Source organism: Caretta caretta, chromosome 10 (genome assembly GCF_965140235.1).
Source record: "Caretta caretta isolate rCarCar2 chromosome 10, rCarCar1.hap1, whole genome shotgun sequence".
Classification (NCBI taxonomy): domain Eukaryota; kingdom Metazoa; phylum Chordata; order Testudines; family Cheloniidae; genus Caretta; species Caretta caretta.
The window spans coordinates 64,141,398-64,164,001 of record NC_134215.1 but is presented as its reverse complement, the minus strand read 5'-3'; the positions used below and the strand labels follow the sequence as shown (position 1 = coordinate 64,164,001).

At 40.7% G+C, this 22,604-nt stretch overlaps 1 long non-coding RNA gene across 1 annotated transcript in view; it reads left to right on the top strand.

The window, feature by feature from the left end:
- The window catches only part of LOC142073395 (uncharacterized), a 138,276-nt gene that overhangs the window by 5,524 nt on the left and 110,148 nt on the right, over positions 1-22,604 (top strand). Inside the window, exon 2 of the long non-coding RNA XR_012670244.1 lies at positions 9,675-9,786. This is a non-coding gene — a long non-coding RNA (uncharacterized LOC142073395). The remainder of the gene's footprint in view (positions 1-9,674; positions 9,787-22,604) is intronic.

Below are 22,604 nucleotides of genomic sequence, written 5' to 3'. Positions count from 1 at the left end.
TCTGTTCTCATTAGATATATTTTATTGAAGGTTAAGCCCATGCCATTTTTAACTCCATCCTTCCCTCACCCAGCTGCTCAGTTCCAACTCGGAGATGACAATTTATAGAGAAAATCGTTTTGTAAAGCAAAATGAAGTAATTGTTCAAAACAATATATATATTGTTCAAAACAATATAACATGAACAACAGAAGCAAGCAGCAGATAGGATGGTGATAAGGTTAACAATGGTGGGTTGTTACACAAGGTTTTTCATAACACTCATGTTAATATTAAATGAAATATATAAAATAAGGACCTGGGTGTAGCATCAAATAACTGGGGGGAGGAGGGAAGAAACAGACATTATGGAGAGGGGTTGGTGAGACAGGCAGCAAATTTTCTTTAAAAAAAGATTTAAAATAAGTAGTAAATTAACTATGGCATCATACGTTATTCTTGCTAATGTTTCAGTGCTATTACTCTGACCAGTGGAAATCATTCACTGTCCTTACACATACTTCAACCATGAATGCAATTATCTAGCAGCTTTCTAAAAATAATTAAAATGTAAGGGGTTGGCTAATTTGAGATACTCCCATATGGCTCCCTGCATAGCCTGAAAAACCTCTTACAATGTATGAGCACACACGCACAAAAGCGGATTTTACAAGATACCTGGCAGTGTACCTATAGATTTTGGATTAAGAGGTACCTCCTTACATGTAATTACAGTATTTCGAGCTGTTAGGAAGAATCTTTGCTTCTGAAAGTGTTAAAGACAGTTACATATTTTACTGAGCACACATTTCATACTTGCATTACAAGAGTCATATTCCAGCTCTGCATTAGTTTATACCAAAACTATTGGGAGATCAGATCCCAGCTGTGAAGGTCCCCACAAAAAGACCAGCAAGGAGGTGACTACTAAGATAGATCAGTTAATGTGCGTGCTAAAATATACTGGCAATGACCCTTGTCACCAGATCATTCTCATTCTGTGCATCTGGCTCCGGGTGATCGATGGAGAGTGGAGTGTTTGAGAAAGGCTAGAAATGGGGTGCAACAGGAACAGGGGAAAGTAATTGAATCTCCGAAGATCTCCCGCCCCCCATCTCCACCACCCCAACTTCGCTGCTTATAACAATATAAACGAGGCTGCCTTCATCCTTATAAAGTTAGGGACATATAGGGCTTGATTCTCCTCTTACAATAGTGTAACTGGAGTAACCCTGATTAGTCAGTGGAATCCTGGTATACAAGCAGTTCAAGTGGGACGAGAATCATGCATTAACAAAAATTTTGAGATGATTTGCACATAACCTGCAACAGGGCTGGCCTTACCATGAGGCAAACTTGAGGTGGCCGCCTCAGGTGCCAGATTGTGGGGGTGTGCCACTAGGACCCAGAGTGTAGAAAATTGTGTCTACAGCTGATGCATACGTATTCTCTCTGCTCTAGATGCACAGAGATGGTGGAGTGCTGTGCTGGAGGAAGTAGACATAACAGGCAGGCAGGAGAAAAGATGAGAGGGAATAACAGAGAGCAGCAGGAGCTGCAGGGAGAGAGAGGAGGAGGAGCCTCTTATGTACCTCTCTAGCACCCCCATGAACCTGGATTGATTAACACCAGCTTCTCAGGGAGCTTCCTGTTTCCTGCTGCTTCCCTCAACCCACTTGAGGAGAACAGGCAGTCAACTGAAGTAGTTGGAGCCAGTTAGGCCTTTAAGATGCTGATATCTTCCCTCACTCAGGCCCTGCTATCAGCTTCCTTATTTGTTCCCTTCAATTGAGTGTTGAAAGCCACTATAGCTGGCACAGAACAGCAGTCATGAGTGAAAGAAGAAAACGCCCCTCTGGGGCAGCATTCAGAAAAAGAAAGAAAGCAAAGGAAGCTTTTCTATCTAAGCAGGAAGGAGCTCTCCTGAGATACATAGACACAAATGTTCATAGTGAGCCTTCCGGCCCCAGCGAGGATGTGAGTGGTGAGGAGATGCCTGATCTTCCAGTTAGTCACAGTGCAGGTGACCTGGCAGCTACTGCAGCATCCATATCTCCATCTCAAATGGATGTAACCATGCACATTCCTGAAGAAAAAAAGTGTAGATCAGAGAAGAGTGTGGTGGAGGCACAAGAAACAGCTGCTGCTGACCTTAGTTCCTTAAATCTAGATGATCCAGGACTGTGGGCCCACTTGAGCAGCAGCCTAAGGGACTTCCTTGTACTGCATGGGTAACAGCAAGTGAAAAACTTCATGTTCCCCAAAGATAATGAGAATAGAAGTTTCCATCCAACACATTACTGGCATGAAATTCCCAATGGTGACAGAGTGGAGAGGCCATGGCTTATGTACTCAAAAATCCAGAATGCTGCATATTGTTTTTGTTGCAAACTCTTCCAGTCGAATGTTCCAGCCACATTGGGTTCCACAGGAACAAAGGACTGGAAAAATCTGGCTAGAAATCTGGCATGCCATGAGAAGGCAGCAAATCATCAGAGAGCATTCCACAGGGAGAAAGAGCTTGAGATAAGACTGAGGTTAACGACCACCATAGATGATCAGCATCAAGAGAAGATTGCATCAGAGTCCCTTTACTGGAAAAATGTTCTGAAAAGGCTCATTGCCATTGTGAGAATGCTTACTACCCAAAACCTAGCACTGCGTGGCACTTCAGATCAGCTTTATGTGCCAAACAATGGAAACTTCCTTAAAATTGTGGACCTGATGGTGGAGTTTGATGCTGTACTCCAGGAGCATCTAAGAAGAGTCGCCACCCAAGAAATGTACACACACCACTACCTTGGAAAAACAATTCAAAATGAGACCATACAGTTACTGGCAACAAAAGTCAAACAGAAGATTGTGGCAGATCTGAAGTCAACAAGATATTACTCTATTATTCTGGATTGCACACCTGACATCAGCCACACGGAACAAGTGACTTTAATGGTGTGTTTTGTAACAACAACAGAACCTAGTGAAAATGTCCCTGCAATGGTGACTGTCGGAGAGCATTTTCTAGAATTTATTGACATTGATGATACTACAGGAGCTGGTATGACAAATGTGCTTCTTAAAAAGCTGGAAGATACGGGAATTGTGATAGTTGACACAAGAGGTCAGGGCTACGATAATGGTGCCAACATGAGAGGAAAGAACAGAGGAGTGCAGACACGGATCCGAGAGTTAAACCCTTGAGCTTTTTTGTCCCATGCAGCTCTCATTCATTGAACTTGGTGGTCAGTGATGCAGTATTAGCTTCTAGTGAGGCTGCTGAATTTTTTTTAAATGTAATTCAAAGCATCTATGTATTTTTCTCTGCATCAACTCATCAATGGCAAATTTTGAAGCAACATTTGGGAACATCCTCTCTGACACTGAAACCACCGAGTGCCACACAATGGGAAAGTCAAATGGAGGCGATAAAGCCTATCAAACACCAAACTGGGAAGATAGATGATGCCATAGTTGCCATTATGGAGGATAATGCTATGACAGGAACTGTTTGTGAGAGAATAGTGGCAGAGGGAAATGGAATCACCAGAAACATACATAACTTCACATTTCTGTGTGGCTTATTGTTGTGGCATGACATACTGTTTGAAATAAATGTGAGCAAGAGACTCCAAGGTGTTGACCTTGATATATCTGGAGCAATGGAACAACTGGACAAAACAAAGTCATACCTACAGTCTTACCAGTCAGATGAGGGATTTCAAAATGTTCTGAAGAGCGCACAGAAGTTGGCAGAGAAACTTCACACTGAAGCTATTTTCCCACCCACTCAAGAATACAAGAGTCACCGAAGAAGACGACATTTTGATTACAAGGCACGGGATAATCCCATAAGAGACCCCAAACAACAATTCAAAGTTGAATTCTTTAACCAGGTGCTAGATTGTGAAATACAGTCAGTTGAAGAACATTTTATGCCGCTCAAGGAACACAGCAGTATATTTGGGATGTTGTCCGATATTCCAAAACTCCTCACTACACCTGAAGAAGACCTACACCAGCAATGCAGGGCACTAGCGACAGTGTTGACACTTGATGACATGCGCAATATTGATGCGAGTGATTTAGGTGATGAACTGAAAGCCTTTCAAGATACATTTCAGCAGGGTAAACTCCAAAGGCTGTCTGGAATATATGTGCACAAATAAGATGACCGCCCTCTTTCCAAATGCTTTTGTTGCTCTGCGCATACTTCTAACAATTCTTGTCACAGTTGCCGGTGGAGAATGCAGCTTCTCCAAACTGAAGTTAATAAAAACACATCTACGCTCCACAATGACCCAGGAGAGGCTGGTTGGCCTTGCAACCATCTCAATAGAGCATGAGCTGGCCCTGACTGTGGACCTCAGGAACAGTTCAAATCCTTGCAACCAAGAAGGCAGGGAAAGCACCACTTTGATTATTCAAACAGATAAAAATGCCAATGTTTACTATGCAGACAAGAAAAGTTAACTTTCGAACGCCTGAATAGCAAATGTAAGTGTTACTTAAAATTTTTGAACAAGGCATTTTAAGTTGTTAGTTCTCCTTTATTGGGGTAGGTAGCAGAGCAGTATCATGAGAGGAGTAAAACAGGAAGAAGGCAGAACTGAGACCTTTTAAAGTTTTGGCCTAAGCGAGGGGAAATGGGGGTGTCATTTGAGCTCCCTGCCTCAGGTGCCAAAATGTTGTGGGCCGGCCCTGACGTGCAAACTGTACACAGCTAAACCTGGGTGGTACAGGAGAGACTGCACTGATCATACAAGAAGGCCATTTTCCTTGTTGATGAAGGTTAAAACCATGAGTTTTTTTTGCAAAAAGATCAGACAATTTAAAAAAAAAAAAAAGATTCTTGCATGGTCAAACGTAAGGGTAAAAAGCCAAAATAAACCAATGATAACCACAGTGCCAAAACAGTTAAGCAAAATCTTTAACAACAAAAAAGCAAAAAGCTGATATTTCTTTCCTGGATGGTCCGCTTCCAAGGTGCAACACTAGAAATCTTTGAATAGAAACCCAGGCATTCAATAAGAGCTTGATTATATTTTACCTACTAGGTTTAAGGGAATTTGAAGACATCTATGATTGAATATCACATAGAAAATTATGCAAAACATCAACTGCTTCACAAGATCTGTAAGGATTGGAAAGTATATTTGAGTATTTTCTGCATACCAATGACACCGCAAACAATGATTTTACTCAAGGGAAGACTGTAAATGAAAAATAAAAAGGGACCACAAATGTCAGTCGGTAGTTTGCAATAATAATTCCCCAGATAAATGGCATGAGACAAACAACAACAGAAAACAGATAAACGAAGCTTGATGAACCAGACCAAAATCCCAGGTGAAAAAGAAAGGACTGTGATTAGTAGCATTATAAGCCACAAAAAGTTTATGAACAGGTAAATGGCATCATAACTCTGTGGTAACCAGATGCAGGAAGGGCATGTCTGCATATTTGCAACCGAGTAGTTTCAACTCTACGAGCTGGTGCAAAGCCAGACTAAAGGCCTAATTCACCTCCCATTGCAGATTTACACCATTGCAACACCCATGACTTCAATGGAATTATCCAAAATTTACACCTGTGTATGTGAGGTCCATACCAGTCTAAACCAGCCCACCCAGCCGCTGCACGGCCCCTCCCGGGAGAAATGTATGCACAGCTGGACAGATAGACAGGTACAGCCCACTCCTCATGACATGTTACTCTTATTTAATGTCCTCTCCCTTGGATACAGCTGCTCGCCTGCTAGGCCTGGGAAAAGACTCTGGGAAGGCAGGTGGCTGCTGTCTGCATGTGCCCGCTGAGGGGGCAGAAATAAACCTTCAATCTTCAAAACACACTTCAACCTTCAAAACACACTGGCTTTACATCAGTATAAATTTGTGCTGGCTTTAGTGATGTGGTGGAACCATCAAGCTGGCTCTTTCCACCAACACAGGGGACATCCCTGTCTGTTGTAGAGCCAGTTTGGCTGACTCTATGACTTCCTCCACAGGAGACCCTGGTGCAGGAGGTCTATCCAGACTGCTGTTGCATACTAGCTCTTCCTGGCTGCTGCAATAGATTCTATGAGCCGTTGGCAGCCACATAAAAGTTAGAGTGGTGCTCATCTGCATCAGGCCTCCAAGCCCTGCACTGAACTCACTTATGACACAGGGATAAATTGGCCCCACTACTTGATTGGAGTTACTCCTGAGTTTCACCAATATGAGATGAGATCTGAAAACTAAGACTTAATGATAAAATCAAATATATGCCACTGCTGCAAAAGCTGTTTCACTACGCCCTTCTTACCTGCCACTGAAATAAACAGGAGGTAAGAGACCGGACGAAAACTAACTGAATCTAGTCCAATTAATTGAGCTCTTTAATTATAATAGTAATTGCAGCCATGTTCTAATGAGGTGAAAGCTGACCCTGAGTAAGCAGGAATATAAACTAGACTGGTGAAGAGCCCTAGGAATGGATATGACTTATTTAAAGCAAGGCAAACAAGGATCAATGAATCAGCTGATTTGAGGTATTTTTCTGAATAATAAATGTAGTCTCATCATTAATGAAGTGGATAAATTTAGGGAAACAAGTTGATAATGGCAACAAAGAAAAACTGAACATCAAAACTATGGCGTGTCATAAGGCAACCCCCACCTGGGGTGACCTGTGGCAGGCTGTATCTGCCTCAGTTTCCCTTTATCTGCCCATGAAAAGAACATAGTCACTCAGTGTGTGATACAGAGTCCACCTCTGGTCATAATTTATTCATAGTTCCCCAGAAATCTTGTAATAAAACCACTCTCCAATTCCCACAGTAAACATATAAAGATATTAGGGGTTTTCCATTACCCTCTCTGGGAACATCACTTCCAAGTCACCCACCAAAAAAGTCAATCGCAGCACTATGTTTTCAGTTCCTTTATAGCTCCTGATCCAGGTCTCCACCTTTCAGGTCCCCCAACTTGAGAGTGTTTCTTCCTACAACACTTCACTTTTACCCCAAGTGCTCCCCATCCTGCAGTGCTCCACTTCTCCAAGCTTCCCTATCTGGAGTTCTATCCCTACATAGGGGACCTACCCTCCTGCAACAACCCTCTGGCTTCTGAGCTTGGCTTCCTTGACCAAGTTGGATCTTCCCCTTTTCCTAGGGGCCACTGCCCAAGCCTCCCACTTATCAGGGGTCCACAGATTTAGCCAGTGCTCACCAACAGCTTCCTCCAAGCTCCTCACTGGCGGTTCCCAGTTACTGCTCTCCTTCAGCTCTTTGCTTCAAGCAACATTCATTGGCCCTCCCTGACTCTCCAAGGCTCTGTCTCACCAGGTCTGCTTCATTCTAGGGCCCAGGTGCCCTCTCTTAAACCTAATTGGGCATCAAATGACCAGTCACAGATGCACAAGCCTCCTTCCTCTTCAGGTAAATCTACACAGTCAGCAGCAATGAGCTACTAAGCCTGGGCCTCACACTACTGTACTAAAATAGCTGTGAAGATAGCACTTTTAAGTTGCAGCAAGGTCAGCTCCCCTCCCTAGGCTTCAAAGCCCAAGTTCCAGCCTGAACCTCAATGTCTACACAGGTTTCAGAGGAACAGCCGTGTTAGTCTGTATTCGCAAAAAGAAAAGGAGTACTTGTGGCACCTTAGAGACTAACCAATTTATTTGAGCATGAGCTTTCGTGAGCTACAGCTCACTTCATCAGATGTTTTGAAGTGAGCTGTAGCTCACGAAAGCTCATGCTCAAATAAATTGGTTAGTCTCTAAGGTGCCACAAGTACTCCTTTTCTTAATGTCTACACAGCAATTTTTAGCTAGGTAACATGAGCCTGTGAGCCCAAGTCTGTTGACCTCGGCTGAGAGCTCACTGCCATGGGCTGGACAGATGTACCCTTAAAAGGCCAGTGCCACCCTGTGACAGGGAGTTTGTCTGATCTTACTTATTTTCTTCACAAAAAACTCAGAGTTTTGTGCAAATGGGATGTTCATCAAGATTGCTGCTAGGGACGGAAGGAGACAGTTAGGGAAGGGGAGAGAGCAGAGATAGAAAGTAAGCGGCTGAAAGGAGAGGAGGGTGGGGAAGAGGAACATTAAGATGGGAGGGGAAAGCAATAGAGGAAGGGTAGTAGGTGAAAGGAAAAAAGAGTAAAATAAAATGAATAGCAGGAAGAGGAGAGGTTGCAGGGGAGGAAGAGGAGACGGATGTTGAGAGGTGTGTGTATATATACATAATCAGAGGTATGTAGCTGGAGACTGGTAGCTTCCCACCTGTACAGCTATGTGAAATTTTTCACACAAGACCTTTTTTGGAGGGCCAAAAAATGCAGATTTGGGTTGATCAAACCTATTTGTGACTTCAGCTTGAATCTGCCAATTGTTTCAGCCAGGGGAAGGAAAAAAAAAAAAAGAAGAAAGTTTAAAAAAAATTGAAAGCTTTATCTGGACAAACTGTTTTGATTTTACAGTTCAAAACATCTTTTTGCTTTGAATTTTACTGCAATTTATATTATATATAAAAAGGTTTAAAAACCCAAAAACGAAATAAAAAGTTTTATTTCCGATTGAATGAAATGTTTTGTTTGACTCAAAATTATTTTTTTTTCTAATTTTTTGTTTCACTGGATAATTTGAAATCCCTCCCCCAACAGTCCATTTTTCGGTTTAGCCACCGAATAAAAAACACAAACAAACTTCTGTTCTCACAGCTCTACTCACAGGGCAGGAATGGGAAGCAAACTAATGCATAAGGATTGGGGGGTCTGTGTCAGACATGAAGTTTTTTGAATTTTGGAGGCTCACTGCCCTGAATTTCTAAAGCTTATTGTGTTTAGAAATAGGAAATTTGGCAAAAATGTGCTTTTTGGGTTGCCAAAAGGAGGAAGGATGATCTTGTGGTCAAAATATTGGTCTGGAATTCAGGAGAGCTGGGTTCAGTTCCTGGTTCTGCCACAGACTTTCAGTGTGACCTTTGGCAAGTCACCCTCTCTTAAATGTGGGCACAGCAACGCTTCAATGGCTCAATGGGGTGTTGCCAAGGTACATTCATTGGTACTGGTATGTGAAGCTCACATGCTATGGTGGAATTAGGGTAGGGCATAAGAAATCTAAATAGATATAACTTTGAAAATTACTGACACTTTTCAGAAAAAAATCAATAAAAACCACCAAACTGTGGATTTCTTAAATATTATATCACTTTTGAGACTTGGGGATTCTCTATAGCCTCAGTCATGCCAACATCTCTCCACGTGCTTAATATGAGTGCTCCCAATTAAGTCAAAAGCTAAGTACACACTTACATGTTGGCAGGATCAGGAACCATAGACCAAATTTTCAAAACAGCTCAGGACCAAATTTGCACTGGAGCTGGCTGAAACCCCTCTCCCCCCAGTAGTTTCCTTTAATTTCCCACAAAACAAAATTTTCTTTGAAAAAATTCATTTTGGGTTAATCAAAACATTTTTCTTCATACAAATTGTAGTTATAATTTTGACTTTTCTTATTTTATATTACAAATTATGATGTAATAAAATAAAAAATGAAATGAAAAGTCATTTCAAAGAGAAAAATTAAAATCTTTTATTTGAATAAGGTCAAAATTGAAGGTTTTTCTGTGTTTTTTTTTTTAATTATTATTAAATTTCACGCCAAGTGACATGTTCCTGCAGAAACTTTTAATGTGGCAAAACAACATTTTCTTACAGAGAGACTTTCCGTCAGAATGGGGTGCTGTGAGTGGACAGCTGAGATCCCTCCTGCCACCTCTGCCTTTCTTTTGCAGGGTCTTTGAACTCTTCACCAGCTGCAAATCTACCTGTGAGTATTTCCTACCCCAGCCTCTGGTCTTTTGGGCTTGGGTGTGAATGCTAAATCCCCCCCACTAGAAGAGACCAGGGATGGTCAGTCATACTCCCCTTTCCCTCCTAGGCCAGCTTTCTACTTATCAGAAGTGGACCTGTCTCTCTGTACCCCCTTGGTTACCAGATTTCTAGGAGGGGACTTTTCTCTGGCTGTCAGATTCCTTGCAGAGGGCATGCTAGGGGGTTCTCACAACAAATTTTTTGGTGGCCACTCTGATAATTTTTCCTAAAATACTTAATTAACTTTCGGAAAAACAAAAATATGCACAGATACATGTTCAAATCATTGTAATTTATTTGTGTAGGGTTTTTTTGCAGACTCAACAATAAAAATAGTGTACAGTTTTGTCTCTATTCTTTACTGGACCTATATAGAATAGAAACATAAATAAGGTGCTTTGCATGTTATCTTTTGTTGTTGTTTCTTTTGTTTTTTTGATTGCTTTTTTTTCTTTAGACTTGCTAGCTAGTAAGTCTGCTTCTGTGAAAAGTGATATTTATATATTTGTTAATATCACTTTTCATAGCAGCAGACTTGCTAGCTAGCTGGGAGGCAATGAAAAGTAATATTAGCAAGCATACAAATATCACTTTTGACAGCAGATTTATTCGGCCCTGGCAAGCCAGGGGACAAATTAAGCCCTAGATGGGGAGGTAAGTAGGGAGGCGGCAGGGGCCAGGGGTGATGAGGGAGGTGCAGAACCCGCAGCCGGGGGTCAGAGCCTGCTGCCATGCAGCTGGAGCCTGCTGCCCACCACCCCAGGGCTGAAGCCAGAGCCCTTGCCCCCAGGAAGGTGGGGAACTCACAGCTGCTGCCTTCTCCTTGGACATTTGTGGCTCCGGAGAGGGACAGGGCCCAATCCCTGCTGGCAGCCCCAGGGTTGGGGCCGCTGCTTGTTTCCTCCCCTGCACCCCCCACCCCCATTACTGCCCAGGAGGCTGTGACCACAAGAAAAGCCACTGGTAGCCGCACTTGAGAAACGCTCCCACCATAGGCAGCCAGGCCCATGTGGGGTCCTGTCTTCAGGTAGCCTGCGCTGCCCTCACTGGTGCTCATCATGGCTGTTGCCAGTGATACAAACAAACTCTAAGAAGAGGTGGGGCCTTGTGGGATCCCCAAAAATTTAGACACACTCTGATTCAGATCTGAAAATGAGAATCCCACACAAATAAACTTATCCTGCCATACGATATAGACAAGTATTGTATTTATTTTATCTGTGACTTGCCCAAGGCTAAACAGCGAATCAATAGCAGAGCTGAGAATCTAATATACAAGTCTCTGATCTTGCCCTGTGCTCCCACAAGCAGATCAATATCCACCCTTGTTTTCCTTGTGGGCAGCCCTAATCATCTGACATAAGTAACACACACTCAAACTCTCTGTGACAGGTATCTCTTGTTGGCCCTCAAAGGGCAATGCCATCAGCTAAACTGGCACAGGATAAACTATAATAGCTCATCAGTTATGCAAAATAAAGAGGAAGAAAAATGATGAAGCCATATAAGTCCATAAAGAGTTTTGCCTGTGTGGCGATACACTGACTTCAACAGGACTGTGCTTGGGTATAAGGAACCACTTGTCTGGTCCCAAGACAGGATTGGGCCCAGAATGGCTAGCAAATATCACAGGAGAAGAAAGGAAAGGGAGAGAAACCTTTAGTCAGTCAATGGGAAAATGAATGAGAAGGATAAGGTGTGTTATATGGCTGAGATAAAGATTAAGTAAGATATCCAAATCTAATATATGGCCCATTTTACAAGAAAGAAAATTAACATAATTTGATAAACTAAGGAGATTCGACAAATCATTAATCCTTTGTAAAAGTGGATGTTCTGAAGCATCAGCATAAATTTCAAAATCACCCAAAATAAAAAGCCTGAAAGAGTGAAGAATCAAACCAGGAGTAAGCTTAGACAATTAGTTAACAAATCAAAATGAATGTTTGGTTGGTGATAGAGTCCCAAAATTGTACCAAATAAACAATAAGCAGAACTACGGACCATTTAAAAGTAAATAGATCAGGTAAAGGAAAAGGAACTAAATACACACAGACACACACAGATTTCCACAAATGGCACAAATAACCTTTAGCAACATTCTTAATATTTGGAGAAGGGAGAGCTGGCTGAAGTTTGGACATTACTTTAGTGGCTCTTTTAGCATGTCAGTGTTACCTTGTGCCTCTTAGCCCCCTGCTGATAACAATACAGACATGGTCAGAAAAAAAGCCTCTTTTCAAAATAGTCCCTGCTTACATAGGGGTTTGGACTTATTTTAAAATCAAGTGATTCACCCAGGGTCTGTGCCAGCTAAAGCTGGCCAGAAAACAATTTTCTGTTGGAAAATGCCTCATCAAAAACAGATTTTTTTTCATGAAAATGTCTTAATTTCAATGAAATGGCCCATGGAAAAATATTTTTGAAGTGAAATTTTTTGGAATTTCAGTTTCACAGGAAATTTAAAATATTTGGTTTTGTTCCGATTCGTAACAAAAACAAACTTCAAAATGTTGATGTTTCCCATGCAATGGAAATTCCAAGTTTCAAGCAGCTCTAGTGCCCCCTTCTAGCAACAGAGGACCCTCTGTGGCAGAAAGCCTATCTGGTGAGGGACTGCAGTACTGCATAGCACATGCAACTTCCCCTGTGCTGAAGGACCCAACCTAGTCAGTGCAGACCCAAAAATGAGCTGTGATGTCTGGTTAATGAGTGTCACTAGGACAGATGAAATCTTGCCCTGAGAGGATTTAGCAGTCATTATTCTAGAGGAACCCACTGGGAAGGGGATCAGTGGAAACAGGCTACCTACTGTCCCAGTCAGGTGAGAAGATGAACACCCCTCTAAGCCAGGCACAGTGCCTCTCCCTGCATCAGCAGAGACTAATCTGGTCCGAGAACTGTGACAGATGCATTATTTAATTGCAATGCAATCCTCTACATTATTTTATTAGTTATTCCAAATCCAAAAACCTCTGTTGCAGAGGTTGGCAAGAACGGATCTTTTGTTTCTGGGATTCCTCAGGGTTTTGGGGTTTTTTTTTGTACTTTCTCCCCCTTTTGCTTTTCCATAGCTAAATGAAGACAATATTTAAAAAATTAAATAAATGGGATGGGGCATACCACCAGTTTACTCCCCTGGGGTGGTATGGAGTAAGGTTGAGTCACATTAAAGAGGTGAGGGATGCTGGCCAACCTGGTAATAACCGCTACAGAGACTGCCTACCCCAAAGAGCACCAGAAAAGATATGCTTATTCTCTACATAGTTATTTTAGCCAGGCACAGCCAGATGTTGGGAAAAAGGTCCTAGAAATTCTTAGCAAAGTGTCATGCCCCAAACTAGAACCCACATTGCTGGGTTCCACAACAGATGATACACTCTCATAAACCATAGTGTGTCTCAGCCAGGGTTGGTTAGTTACCTCATCTAAATTATGGCTAATAGTATGCTTTGCACATAGCTACTGCTTTTCATCTGTTCATCTCAAAGCAAAAATCCAGTTGCAACTTATAGTCCTGATCTTACAAAGACTTATGCAGGTGCAAACTTTACTCATATAAATAATTCCATTTAATTGAATGGGACGTGCTTTAGGATCATGGCCTTAGTATGGGGAAGTCCATGCCCTACTATAGTGAGTTCATGAGGATCTCTCTCCATTAACAAGGGCTCTGTACAATGACTGATTTGTTGAACAACACAACTATAGGAGTTTGGGCATAATGAACAGTTTTGTCTAGGACAGCGCTTTGTGGTTTGCCAATGGAAGATGTAGAAAACTTGGATTCTGCAGTACAGATGATCAGTTAACAGTCATTTACATTTATGCAAGTGTATCTAAGTTATTGCTTTTGTACAATGCAGTTCTTGTTATAACTGCATGTTTCGGGTTCAAATACATTGATGAATATACCTTCAGATATGTTCAAAAACGCCAATCAGTGGTATAGATGACAACATTTTATTGATTAGAAACAAAATATTTTCATCTGTTCATGGAATAGACTGCAGAAAAGTACACTAGAAATGTGGCTGAGCCACTAAATCCTCTCGTGTCAATGTTTTTCCAGTTTTTAATTTGATCTATCTGAAAAAAAAAGAGCTTTTTACAGCATGATCTAAATATCTTATCCAACTGAACCTAGAAGGGAAATATGAGCAGAAGCAGCAAGAAAAGACTATAGACCCTATCAGAAGTAGTTTCAAAAGCCAAGTGCAGCTGGAAACAGTCATTTCTTGTAATAACTGTTGGTCTTTGGTAACAAAGCTTTGCTCCAGTGATAAAAGGCTTGCTAATAGTACTTTAATTGAAACTTTTTATCCGAATGTTGGCTGATACTCTGTTAAATGTTACTTTCTTGCTTCAGTTCAAATTTTCTTAATCTTCATTTTCACGTTGAATATTGGTACACTGTCTGCCTCATTATGCTAAAGAAAGATGAAGTGAGCTATTAACATGCTGAACAGCCTACGAGATGTTATGATATAGAATGTCATTCATTTTTATGAGTTGGCTGTCAGTGTGTGCTGCAATAAAGTTATAATTCCTCACTGACAGTATGTGATGTCTGGAGTCGCTGCACAATCCTTATTAAAATTTCAATAATTGTAAATCAAAGGAAAGCAAATATGACTTTTATGAAATGGTTGCTTCTGAAAGTCAAGGAGTACAAAGAGATGAAATACAAAATCAGAGTGTTAGTCTTGTGCTGTTCCAGGTCATCACTCTATAGTTATTCCTATGCTCTGCATGAGACCTGGTCTTCGTACTGTATATTGTAATATTCTGAGGAATGTCGCATGCAGTTTGCTGTTGATATAACAGTGCATTAACAAAACACAGATGATACTTTACTGACACTATCTTCAAATTGCTCAGATACATGGAATCTATCAGAAAACTTTTTGTTGTGATTATTTAATATCGCAGCCCTACATCTGCAAAGCCAGGTACCTTTGTAACCAGATATAAGTCTTGGACAGAGAGGAAAGTTAGACAAGATTATTTAAAATAGCATCTCCTTATATCAGTGAGTCATGATTTCAAAGTCTGACTTATCACAACCTGCCACATGTGCGTAAAGAAAGGCACATGTTTGTGGCACACTCTTTAAAACTCTTTCAAAGCAGCTTTAGAGGTTTGGGGTCTTAGTGGACAGAGTGCAGGGGAGCAAGTCACAAGTTCAAAGTAAATACAGCTCATGTGGGTATTTATTATTAATGGTAATATATGGTAGCAAAAAAAGGGTTTTACCACATGGATATTACCATTTCATATGGTATAAATAAATGTCAATATATTCATCCAGCAGCTCTTAAATAGAGAGAAATAATCAAACCCCTACCATTTGATATCACATTCAGTTAAGTTACAGAACAGAACATCCTCCATTCCCTGCCTCACACAAGCCTCCCAGTTTGGAGAAACTCATTGTCAGAGCAGAATTAATACCCATAATTGTTCTCCCTATGGGTGAGAAGAATTATCCCTCCTCCCCCAAACTTTCCAGGTTCAGCAGTGTCTGTCCCTAACCCCAGGGCAGCCATCCAGCAAGCTCTGAAACTCTGTATATCAATCACTACTTCCATGGTAGGCAAGGTGATTCAGGATGGGTTGGCAGAGTGAAGGGGACATGCCAGTGGATTCATCAGTTGCCTGAGTTCACTGGTCTCAAACCCCATTTACAATAGGGACAGTAGACTGGAGCCAGTACACAACCGATGGATTATGTTACTCTGGGCCCTGTCCTAAAATTGGGGTGATAAATTCCATCCCCCTCATCCCAAAATGCCCTTTACTCCAGCTTTGCACAGGTGTTAGGAATTTCACACTAAAAGAATGGACTACTGTGATTCAGAATCAGAGCTGTGAAGCTTATTACCACCTGCGTCCAACTTCTGAATTCACTAGTGGCACTACAGGTACATTTTACCAATAGTTCATATGCAGAACAACATGGTATGATTTATATCCCTCAGAGTCAAATTTCCAAGCATGTAGGCAACCCAAGCGTATAATTGCATCTAGGTACAAAAACAAATTGCCATTTGTATATTCACAGACACAAACACACACAATTGCTCAGCATAAATGCAATATTCAACTTATGTACATGCATCAGTGTACTTGTATGTATAATTTAATCACATGTATTTGAAAAGCTGGCCCTCAGCATCAGAAACACACAGAAATACTAGAAACAATATGTGCAAGACCTCCAGAGACCTCCAGACCTGATTGAGACATCACAAGTCAGTTATCATTACTGGAAAAGATCTACAGCCAGTGGTCTAACTTGAAAGATGCTACAGTTTATTAGATATCAACATTTTCCCAAAGGGAAAAATGTCATGGCTGAACAATTGTCTGAAGGAAATACTTTCTGGGTATATTTTCTTAAAACAATGTCTCCTTATAGACTCAAACCGTCATACACCATGGTGAAGTGTATGGGAGTTGGATTCCATACCTTTTCAGCTCCTTTGAAAAATCTCAGCTGAAGATGAGAACTGCATGGAAATGTAAAACAACACTACAGCAAATGGAACTCTTTGCATGTAACACAGAACACCATGTAATTTCCACTCTAGGGATATATGGGGTTTCATATGTTGTGAATGGCTAAGGTTAGAAACACATGTTTTGCTGGTGTTAGTCAGGATATCAGATCTAAAAACGGTCACAATTCTAGGATTGAAAAATATGTCAGTCTTGGATTTGAGACCAGTATAAGTTGGTGGGGAAATTCCCTATTTGTGGAAGGAAGAAAACAAAGTTTTGGTAAGTTCTACTTCATTACTATTTCACCAGTTGAGAAGTTTGGAATATTAGCAGTAGTTCCAGCTTAGAGTAGAAGGCAGAGTGCAGTTGAGAGGGTGAAGGGTACAGAATAAATGTAGTTTACTCCATGAGTCCATAGTTTATTCCATGTCACGGCTGTAGAAAAAGAAAGGAAAATTATACTATGGATACCCTAACTTGATAAAGACAATTCTCCTGCTGCTATTCAATTGAATGACAAAACTGCTACTGACTTCAGTGGGTGCAAGACCACCCGTTAGTGACTATGCTACTTTTGAGTAATGCTGTCATTTTACATTCATGTCAATAAAACTTTTATACTATGACAGATGTACCCAGATGTGCGCATTCCTAAACCATGTAACCTCAGTTTCACATATCTGTAACCCTCATCCTTCCTCATCTCTTTGCCACCCACACTTGCTGTGTTTCATCTATAATTGTAGATCTTTGGGACAGAAAGCATGTCTTTCCATGTCTTCTGAGAAGTGCCTGGCAAACATCTGGGCTCTAAAAAATAATTCTAAACAACAACAAAAAGCACTCTATTGTGCAAACTCTCTCCCCCTCTCCCTCCCACATATACCCACACCTTTCTAAGCATTTATTTGGCTGCAAATTTCTCATGTTACAAGGCTTAATTTTTAATGAAGTTCTGCTATGAATGGAATACATTCTGATTAATCTAATATATTACGACTTATAAGGATATATGTCTTTTATGTCTCCTCAGTTCAACAACAACGAGTTTTTAATGGGATACACTAGCTTCATTAAGTTTGGTCTCTTAACAGAGAACACCAAATTCTTGTGTTGTCCTCAGCATTTAAACTATCAAAGAGAATTTGTGTGAGCAGCCAAATCATCTAAGATTGAAGTACTTAGTGTTCTTCAATTTAGCAACAAGTTATGAAACTTCCTTTAAAAAGGGTGATTCTACTAATTAGCTCATTCTCCTCAAATGAGCTTACTGCTCGGAAGTCTAAAACATAGTTTATTAAATCAAAAGATATGACTGCACTTTAGCACACACATGGACATTAGAAATCAAATAGTCCCCATAGATTAATCCTCATGGCATCAGAGACTGATTTGGCTTGCCTACATCACATTAGTAAACCATCTAATCCAATTTAGGTCAGGCCAGGAACGCTCCATCCATTACAGTATTTCTAGTGTCATTAGAAGCAGCTTGATTGAATCAGCATCCTCAGTCAGTCTAGTAAACCATTGTGGCTGTGCACATTGAGATTTTTTTTTGAATAAAGAGTTTGAATTTTTTTTTTTTTTTTTTTTTTAGAAAGGAAGGTAATAATTCTGGTAGCTTTCCACGGGCAAGGCTTCTGTTTCTGGACCCATGTGGTCAGCAAAGATCTCTTTATATTCTCACATGCAAAAGAGTTTCTATACATGAGGTGGCTATTACTGATATTAAAGTTTCTTTAGTTTTAGGCAGGTGTGTTTTTAAGGAACTCATTGGGAAAAAAAGAAAAGAATAAAGGGTAATAAAGTAGATTGAATGATGGGACAGCCTGATTCTTTTATGACTAATGAAGTAAACGGTATGAAACCAGGGAGCGTATGTAATAAAATCTATCAAACACAATAAAGTTTACAATAGAAAAGAGAAAAAGGAAGCTCAGTTACAGTACATACACTAAATGAAAACCACTCAAGTGCATTACAAAAACCCCTCATATTTCCATTCCAAATAGGTATACCTGGAAAGAAGACAATAAAAGGTGTAAGTAATTGAATGAAACGTTGGAAATAAATTGGTGGAGACCACTGTGTGATTGACAGCACAGATTTCAGAAGGGTTTTGGGAAGGGATTAAGTAATCCAAATGGCACATGTTCCTGTGAGACCTACCATGTTCCACCACCAGGCCCCACAACTCTCAGCTGCACGCACCATTTAAGCAATCATCCATAAAAAAAACCCATTGTGCTAATGCACAGCCAACGAATAGCTCTCCTCTTCAAGAGGGTTCACTACACTTGTCCCATGGTACTGCTGCTGTACTACTAGTCAGACAGTTCATACCAGTATCTGAAACCCCTGTATCTGGGTTACAGAGGAACCCATTGCTTCTCATTATAGCAGGTGCAGAAACAGTAAGGATTACTTGTAATGACAAATCTAGACCTGGCTGGAAAATTATTTTTTTTCCCCACAACACTTTAGTTTTTAATTGAAAAACTGAAAACCCCCAAACAGGTCTTTTTTGTTTGTTTGTTTGTTTGTTTGGCAACCAAAACCCAAACACATTTTTCAGCCAAAAACTGGTTTTTCTGAAACAAAACAAAAAACGTATTTGACAAAAGCTGATACTTCTGTGAAAGTTGTTTCACTGAACCCGCAATTTTCCACTGGAAAAAAATTTCAATGGGAAACTTTCCATCAGGCCTAGACAGAATCCTGCTCATATTGCTCCTTCTCCTACCTCAAAAATTAAATCCCTCCACACAATTGTGTTAAATGGCTCAAAGTCTTATATAATGAATCCCACTTGAGTGAAATAAAGTAGGAGAAATCCAGTCATGACCAGTATTCCATTCTTAAACATAATTACAAGCTTGGATACAACAGTGCCAAGCATTATTATTGTTATAGATAGGACACCCCTAGACTGCTGCAGTAAATCATTTTCCTTCCAGAGATGATTACTTGTCAAATGTTTAGCATAATAGTAAATGAGGAATGTACTCTGACTAACAAAGCCTAAAGGTTTACCGGGGGCAGAGGGAGGGAAGGGGGCAGGAGAGACGCTATCCTTGTATATTCTTAGATATGAAGAAAAATGCAAATACTCCCTACAGCTAATGACTGAGGGCTAGATTGTAACATTATGAGGGGACTACAGGAACAGAGCAGGACTTTGAGAATCACATTCTGGTTTCTGATTTCCCCCTTTGCTCAAGAGAAGAAATATTCTGCCACTTACTTTCCCTAGATTGAGTACTTCCCCTCTGCAAATGTTTAGCTTTGATGGAACCATGTTGGGTGAGGAGTATAGAATAAAGCTGCTACCCATGTCTGTTCTCCTCCCCCCAAGCTGTGATCCACGTAGTCCAGAAGATCAAAGGGTTGCCTTATGCCTCCGTACTTCCTTGGGTGGCCATGTTGCACTCATAATTGTCTTACTATGAATGAATTCTCTGTGCCAGAATTTGGCACTGACCGCTCAAGTTTTAAATTCTTAAAGTATTAGAATAATACAGGACACTAGAGGCTAGCTACCAGTTTGACCATCTCAAGGACATGTTAAGGTCCAAATTTTCTTGGCCACTGATATTTTTGGTTCCTTCATTTTTGTATGCTTAATGTGAGTCCTGTATTCAGAAGTGTCGAGTACTCCCACCTCTAATCCAAGTCAGTAGGAGCTGCTGGTGCTCATTGCTCAGTCATTTTAAAAATCAGGTGCAAGGTGGTTCAGCTTGGGAACCCAAAAATGAAAACACTCAAAATCATCAATTGCTTTGGAAACTGTTGGGCTTACTGCTTAAAAGCAGGTTTCAGAGGAACAGCCGTGTTAGTCTGTATTCGCAAAAAGAAAAGGAGTACTTGTGGCACCTTAGAGACTAACCAATTTATTTGAGCATGAGCTTTCGTGAGCTAGAGCTCACTTCATCAGATGTATACCGTGGAAACTGCAGCAGACTTTATATACACACAGAGAATATGAAACAGGACAGTGGGGTGGGAGGAGGTATTGTTTCATATTCTCTGTGTGTATATAAAGTCTGCTGCAGTTTCCATGGTATACATCTGATGAAGTGAGCTGTAGCTCACGAAAGCTCATGCTCAAATAAACAGCAGGAGAGTGAATTTGTGTGGGGGGGTGGAGGGTGAGAAAACCTGGATTTGTGCTGGAAATGGCCCACCTGTTGATCACTTTAGATAAGCTATTACCAGCAGGACAGTGGGGTGGGAGGAGGTATTGTTTCATATTCTCTGTGTGTATATAAAGTCTGCTGCAGTTTCCACGGTATACATCTGATGAAGTGAGCTGTAGCTCACGAAAGCTCATGCTCAAATAAATTGGTTAGTCTCTAAGGTGCCACAAGTACTCCTTTTCTTTTTGCTTAAAAGCAAACACTGCTCCAGCCAACCATGCATAAATTGATGCTGACATTCTGTTTTAGCAAAGGAGAGAATATGGAAAAAAACTGTGGGTTAAATTCTCTGCTGGTTTAATCCCACTGAAGTCAATGGAGTTATGCCAGCAAAGAATTTTGTCTTAAGACTGCAGTACCAATAAAGTTGTCCATAAAGTTGTCCCCATACTCAGGATTTATATATAGCAATATTTTTAAATAGATCTATTAAAAAGGCACCTCCAATATCCAAGTCCTTATGCCTGATTTTCCAAATGCATGTGTTTACTCAGGGATGATGTTATGCAGAGGAGCTGGTATGCATCCTTAGAGACATCCTCAATGTAATACTTTACCTCTAACTAGGGGAGTCACCACATAGAATAATTACAGTCTCTCTTCTGAGGAGAGATGCACCACTGGTATTTTGAAACTGCTCTTCTATTGCATGTATTGGCTTCTATTAGTGCCAAGCTAATAATTGCCATGGAAAGGGTGCGCTAGGTATGAACCAGAGGAGTGCACAGTTGCTTCGCTGATCAGCAAGGCAATTCCCTGGGGCAATGTGCTGATCAGCACACTGAGCTGAAACATTTGCAGAATGAAGGACTGTGAAAACCCTCTGTCTGATGTCCATAATTGTGACAAAGTCATTGCATATTCTATACAGAGAAGCTCTTACATGGGGTGGGTAACTCTAAGTACATTTGGGAAATCTGCCAGAGAGAAGCACGTCTGCATTTTCTGTTGTCTTTTCTATGATGTGTCAGAAGAAATAAAGATACATATTTGCAAGGTTTCCGCATTAAAAAAGAAATCATTCAGCCACAAATTATAGTTTTTTAGCATGCGTATTATTTATACTTGAGAGATCTGAGTGGCTTATTGGTACCTCGTAAAGCCTGTCAAATATCTATCTATGCAGGCAGTTTTTACCTATTAAACAAATAGCAATTTAAGGTAGTTACATACTATTGTATCATGAAAATTCACCATGAAGAGCTGTCAACAATGCCTTTTCAGTATACTAAACATGTTCTTGAAAAAAAAATTTACCAAGCCGAAGTATTTTTTGCTTATAAAGTCCCAGCACTGGGCTAGATATTTTGCACACAGTAAAGTCCTGCCCAAGGAAGCTTACAATCCAAACTGATGATGTATAGTCAACAGGTGGCTCCAGTGGGTGGAGAGATTCTACTCACCTTGCAAGGTCACTTAGCATAGGAATCTTGCTGGTTCCCCAAGTTCTGATAGGATTTTACCAATTTTAATTTTTTAATACAGATATTGACTTTTTACTATCTAATTAACACATTTCAAAATGGAAAAAGCTGAACTGTTAGACACAGCACTGTGCTGAACATTGTGTCTGACCTATGGGAGCTTAGGGAAAAATCCCCCCCTGATCTCATCACTGTGCAGTGCGCAGTATCCAAAATAGTGTAGCATACTACCCCAGCACACTGCGCCACATCTGCTAGTTGCTTTGGAGGAATTGGCAGGAAAATGGCCCAATTATCCCTCCCTACCCACACTTCTCAGCTACCAGATGAAGAAATTCCCATGCTACCCTGAATGCAACGACCTGTGTCTATCACTGGCCTTTGCATCAGGAGTCAGAGGTAAAATCTCTTTGCGCCAAGCTCCATTTATTTGTGCAAGGGCCAGGGACCCTAAACATCCTGTCAAGTTTCATTTTGAAAACAGCCATTTTAAAATGTAAATGATGGGAGCCCAAATATCTGTAAAATCATCACTTCTGCTGACCATCTGAGGCTTTGCTCATGTACGATCTCTTTGGGGCTACAGGATTTTAAACAGCAAAATAAGATAAAACTTTTGGGACCTCATCCAGAGACTATGAAATTCA